The 6,134-nt window shown below is 35.2% G+C and overlaps 1 non-coding gene across 1 annotated transcript; it reads left to right on the top strand.

The window, feature by feature from the left end:
- The first annotated feature begins 2,171 nt into the window (after positions 1-2,171).
- On the top strand, positions 2,172-2,284 carry Trnal-caa. Its single transcript has 2 exons — positions 2,172-2,209; positions 2,240-2,284. It is a non-coding gene; the product is annotated as a tRNA-Leu (tRNA).
- The last annotated feature ends 3,850 nt before the right edge of the window (positions 2,285-6,134 follow it).

Below are 6,134 nucleotides of genomic sequence, written 5' to 3' on the forward strand. Positions count from 1 at the left end.
TTGGCGTGGCGTCTATCACGTGCTATTTAAAGCGGGCCCCGTCAGGTGGAACATCAAAGGGCCTAGCTAGTGGGCCGTGAAGCTTAGCGGGTCGGCGCGTTCAGCGGACAAGCCCAAACTTGAATATTAAGACAACCTGTTCGAATCCCGGTTGATTGATTATTTTAATGAGATGATTATGCTATGGTGTTGTTGAGATACTATCATGTTTTTTCTGTCGTTAAGTATTAACTTTATTGTTAAGTAAATAAGTAGTTCCGTTCAGTGCATGCACGCCTGAAGTTAATGCCTTAAACACGTATTTTATTTGAATGATTTATTTAGATAGTTTAATTTAATTATCGTTTTCTTCGGTCACACTATACTCACACTAATGAAGTAATGATTACATATTGGTAATCAGTTTCTCAGCTTTATTCTTATTTTATCTAAGCCTAGAAGTTATTTAGGAGTAGGGCAGAGAAACAGGCTACTTAAAAGTAATTATGCTAAAAAGTAGTAATTAAATATAAAAATTAATATTTGATTGTTTCTGATCTTTGATGAACTGTATCTCTATTCATGTTTTAATCATTATTAAGAATTCCTTCATTCAGGAAACAATTCTCCATCGACAAAGACAACAATCCAAAAACTCATCACCAAACACACAAAAAGACACGCCAACTGAACACCGCTTCATACGAAACAATAGAAACAAAACACTGGATATAAACGGAGGATTTGACGCTCCACTCTGAATGCTGGAGATAGGACTCAGTTTAAATAAAACTCAGGATCAAAGGAAAGTAAACACAGAATAAATAATGGGTGCTGTTTGGCAAATTTGGGAAAACGGAAATATCAGTATTACAATTATTTGATCTGGAAAGTTTTAGGAATATTGATTCTAGAATTAAGGGGATACAAGAGTAAGTGTTTACGGATTTAGAGATTTTTAGAAATATTGATTCTCGAATTTAGAGGATACAAGATAGTGTTTACGGATTTAGAGGTAGCATTAATTGGAGCGGAAATTTTCAGAGATAGAATATATCGTGATTTTGACACGTGAATTTATTGGAACTAGTGGTCGTCCAGTGGTGAAAATTCGACAGTCGAATTCAATATATTACTTGTAACACATATTACACATACATTTGATCTTCCTGCACGCTTCTATATCAACTTTAATTATGCCAAATCCGACACTCGTTCGTCGGCCAATATGCTTAAAAATGGGTACAAAATTTATTCTCGTCGTAACTAATTTTGAAAAGAGCTATACCAGAGTTTGTTGCTCATTCTTCTCTGGTGAAAACTGCTTTCCGAACTGGTGGTAGACTAATTGACGCAATCTAAATAATGTATAACTTTTATAGGATCAAATAAATTATTCCATTTTATTTCGATTTTGCGTATGATGTTGATTTTTCTGGCATATGTACTAGCAAGAACAACAAACTTTAACCCTGCCAGTTCTCGCCTGCAATTATTTGCTGTCTTATAAGATATTTCACTTTAATAATAATTATTGAATAAATAAAATTATCGAAACTAAAATTCAAACCTTGTCAACAAACCATTCCAAAGTCCAATTGAGTTTTAACTCAATCTAGAACTATTCACTTAAACAATTAATGTTGATTCGATTATTCGATGGACCCGTTGAGACAATCGTCCTGAGGGTGCTAGCTATTATCAGGATATCGGCCCATCTAAATAGATGTGATGGTTAGGGCGGACAACTGTCTGCTCGAAACCGAAAATTGAGTGTTAGTTTTGTGTTTATTGTGGGATTTGTAGAACGAAACCGAAAATTGAGTGGGTTTTATTTACTGTAAAATTTGTAATACTATTTTTCTAATAAAGATTTTCGTACTGGCTGTCAGCGCAGATTAAGTCATTTACTTTAAAAAAATCGATTGACAATAATTTTACATTGAACACAACTCAAGACTTTTTAATATTTTATTAATAACATTACGCTACTCTACCGTTCTATAATTAGAAAGAATAAACTTGAACTGCTCTGCATTACTATCAATTGCAACTGGCAATGTGATAAAAAAAATTTGAAAACAAAATATTGCTTTCATTGCTCTATTGATCTTCAACTTATCAAAATTCAAAATATTATGATAAGATGTTTTATCAGAAGGTGGGCAGTAATTTCGGCAGCGCTACCAATCGTCAGGATGGCCGAGCGGTCTAAGGCGCCAGACTCAAGGTTTCCTTACCTATCTAATAGGTCGAGTTGTTCTGGTCCTCTCTGAGGGCGTGGGTTCGAATCCCACTTCTGACAAAACTTTTGGTTTTTTATTTTGGGATATTATTAATATCTTTATTTTGATAAATTATATTATTTTTATGCAATATTTATAATAGCTATGATAAAAAAAAAAATTAAAATTAATTATCTTCTCTATTAATTTTACTCTCGGCATTTTATTTGTATTACTTACCATATATTTTTATTCTTGATATTTTTATAGCCTACATACTTATGGAAGTTCCTTTACATTAAGAGTGAAAAACATCAAAATCTGTTTAGCCGTGGTTTTAAATAGTCATGATGACGGCTGCTTATTTATATAGAAGATACCATATTGGCGTCAACTATTTACCAAACAAAGTTAACGACACAATGTACCAAAAATAGCAAAAAAATGACTCGTTAACACCAATTAAAATATTATCTTTTCATCACATAATGAAACGAGATAAAATGGCATTTAGAATAGTCCATAACGGCATAAAGCCGTGTTCTGACATGGTTAATACCGGCATACACGTCAACAGGCTTACCTTTAATGCCGAATAAAAACCGGATCAATTTGATACTCGCTTAAGAACTGGAGTTCAGCGAGTTAATTAAAATGTATTGATTTTGAGCGATGTAAGCGCGAGTATTTGATGTTGGTACGTCGTAGCTGTAGAGTGAATGGAAATAAAGATCATAGGTTCGATACACTATCCATTCAAATCTATTAAGCAGTTTTTGCTTCTAACAAACTTCTTGACTTAATTCACTAACTTTCGCAAATACTTAAATTAATACTAAAAATGAAAATACAATACAATTGATAATGAGACTTTTATTTTTAACTTGTCAATTAATGATGTAGGAGATATGAAAACCCCCATTACTAAAAAACGGAATTAAGCGCGAACTATAAAGTGAGAATAGTTGGACCTCCGCAGAACCAAACAATTCACGAAGCGATGATCTGGTACACGAGCCGGGATAGTTTGCTACTACTTTTATCTACTCCAATGTAAGGTCAACACCATTTTGTTTATGCTGAATAGCAGAGCACAGTTTGCAAAGGTCGTCTGCATAATTATAGTACTGTGACTGGTTATGGCACGTTTTTATGTACAGTTTTATGTTAGATATTAGTTGGTATTATAAGATTTTAAAAATAGATACTTCGAAAATATTATTTAAATTTAGAATTCTAGTGTGCTTAAAATGAGACAAAAAGGACGAGACGACTCCGTGTCGTTTTATTGGTAGGTTAAAACCAACACGTGTCACGCATTGGTATATCTATCAATCAGAAATATCAAAATTAAACATCGACACGGCTCGAGATTTTTGGGATGATGGAAGCAGGGATGTGTTCCAAAACAAATGAATGTCTTGCATTTATAGTTATTAAAGTTATATAAAAAAGGCCTGGATGAAACGCTTTCCGCATAAATAAATATAAAAAACATATTTCGCGTTCCTTCGATGCTGAAAGTTAACCCGAATTCGTTCCAAGCGTAACCTTAGACCGAACCCGTAAACCAAGTGAGCCGGTACATTGGACCCCGCGTATTTTATAACAAAATGCACGGTAAAAGGAAATAGGGGATGAAAGTTTTCGGTTGAGACAATCTCGGGTCTAGCTCGATGGATATAAAATAGGCTTTGCTTGTATATTGAGGACTTTCTTTTTTAGTATGAGGTACTCAATGTCTTAGGTCTGTGTGTAAACCAGATTCTAAATCAGGATTTCAACGAAATCCCCATTCTTTTATCTTTGGTAACGTGTTTTAATTCTGGATGAAAATAGGCTCACCCTCTATACGATGGGATTGAAGATAGCGATATGTGTGTGACTACCTCACTACCTTTACATCACCCTATAAAGAAATAATGCTAAACTAGTATTTTAATGTAGGGAATAGTGCTAATAAGTAAAATTTTCTTCTATTTATTTAGTCTCCCATTCCGTCAAATTCTTAATCAAGCTTACCTTAGCGGAGTTTAACAGATGATTCCAACTATTTTTGGACGGTAGCCAAAGCCGAAGTATGTCTGAATTGGCTGTCATTGGTGTTCTAAAGCCGTCTCAACGTTTGCAATACTTAGCTCTTTGGGCTCATTCTATTTCTCTATCAAAAGTGAATTGGCAACTGTGACAATACCACTTTATCTAGTTACTGTCCACGTCTGCAACAATGTTAACATTATTGTTTTAAATAACATTAATTACGGAATATTAAATGATTTATCACCTAAAGATTTAAGAGGACAAAGTATTCGAATTCACTGAGTTTACTATCGGTTTTAGTTGTGTATAAAAAGTGTGGGATTGCAGAAAAGCTTCATATTTATAGGCTTTATTAAAAATGCTGGCTTAATTTTTATAAGTTATCTCGTTAAGCCTGTGATGTACTAGCGGATCATAAATAATGCGTACACCAAATAGAATGTCGACAATCGAATGTCGTCGACATTTGATTATATCGGTCTGTGTTTCTGAATATACACCAGTTGAAATATCACTCCTCGCTGGTGGTAGGATATATCCACCCGGGCACCGACTACAGTACACAAGGTGTAAAAACCCTCTGTAGTGTCCCGCGTAAGTGTGTCGCGTTCCGGGATCAGTCTGTGTGTATCCGGTTCAACAGGCCGGCATAATTATTTGGGCTGTCGAGGGGTAATCATGTCTCATCAGTCGACACTCTATTGGACCCCACTCCACTTACCATCAGGTGCAGTGAGCTTACTTTGCCGTGCCCGTAAAAGAGCCAATATGTATTTTCACATTATTTTTGATAGTCGCTAGTAACTAGATACAAAATATTAAACAGATGATGGTATAAAAAATTTGCAACTGTAAACAAGATTTCCTTTAACATTCTCATCTCTGTTGTATGAGATCGTCTGTAAATCACCCTTTAATTTGGTTAAACTTGTATTATTTCGCATCTGAGCACGCGATGAGCCGAGAACGGGTCGATTTCGTTAATTGTAAAAACTTTTGATAATCAAATATGTTTCAGATTCGTTGACCTAGTTGGATGTTGGAGTCTTCTTGATATTCATTTCTTGATTTCTTAAATTTAATTGAATAAATGTTTGCTATTATAATAGGGTACGGGGGACGAAACGTTAATATTTTCAAAGCAAAGTGTGAAGATCATAAAGAGAGAGAGAGAGAGAGAGAGTGCGGAGATCATAAAAAACCGTGTATCAGAGTTCTTCAAATTAAATACAAAAATTTATAGGCATTAGCTGACAATCTAAGATATGATAAAGAAAAAATTAGTAATCAAACTCTACAAAAACCTACAGTGGGCTGTTACTTCACATCCATTTTTTAGAGCACTACTCGAGTAGTGACTCTGTGGCAGAGTTATCCTGCAAACGCGAAGCAGTGCTCGGAGGTCCTGGGTTCGAATCCCGGGTCGGGAAAAGTGATATTTTGGTTTTTCTGCTTAGTATCAGCTAGAAGTCTGGAATTAGTGCCTGATATGGCGATAGGCTCGCCCCCTATCATGGGACGGAACACACTTGGCAAAAAGTGGGTGCTTTGGTTGCGCCTCTGATATCCCTTTGGGTATAAATACGTGATGTCTGTTTGATTTTGTATATTCGAGCAAAGAAAAAACAAAAATTGTCGTCAGCCAAAAATGAAATCTGAGACCTGCCCGATTTCAGTCTTACTTTCCCAATCAATGAGCTGACAATATACAACTCTTCTAATCAATCGAATATGCTTAAATATTTACAATTACGGTATTGATACAAAATTTCGGCAGAACGTTACCAACACCACAAATAAATCATGACGTTGGAACAAAGAAAGTGGGGGCTACGGTGGAATTAAATTTTAAACTGGGTGTTGGTATCCCCCTGTCTCCCCAGCCTGTTC

Source organism: Manduca sexta, unplaced genomic scaffold (genome assembly GCF_014839805.1).
Source record: "Manduca sexta isolate Smith_Timp_Sample1 unplaced genomic scaffold, JHU_Msex_v1.0 HiC_scaffold_1484, whole genome shotgun sequence".
Classification (NCBI taxonomy): Eukaryota; Metazoa; Arthropoda; class Insecta; order Lepidoptera; family Sphingidae; genus Manduca; species Manduca sexta.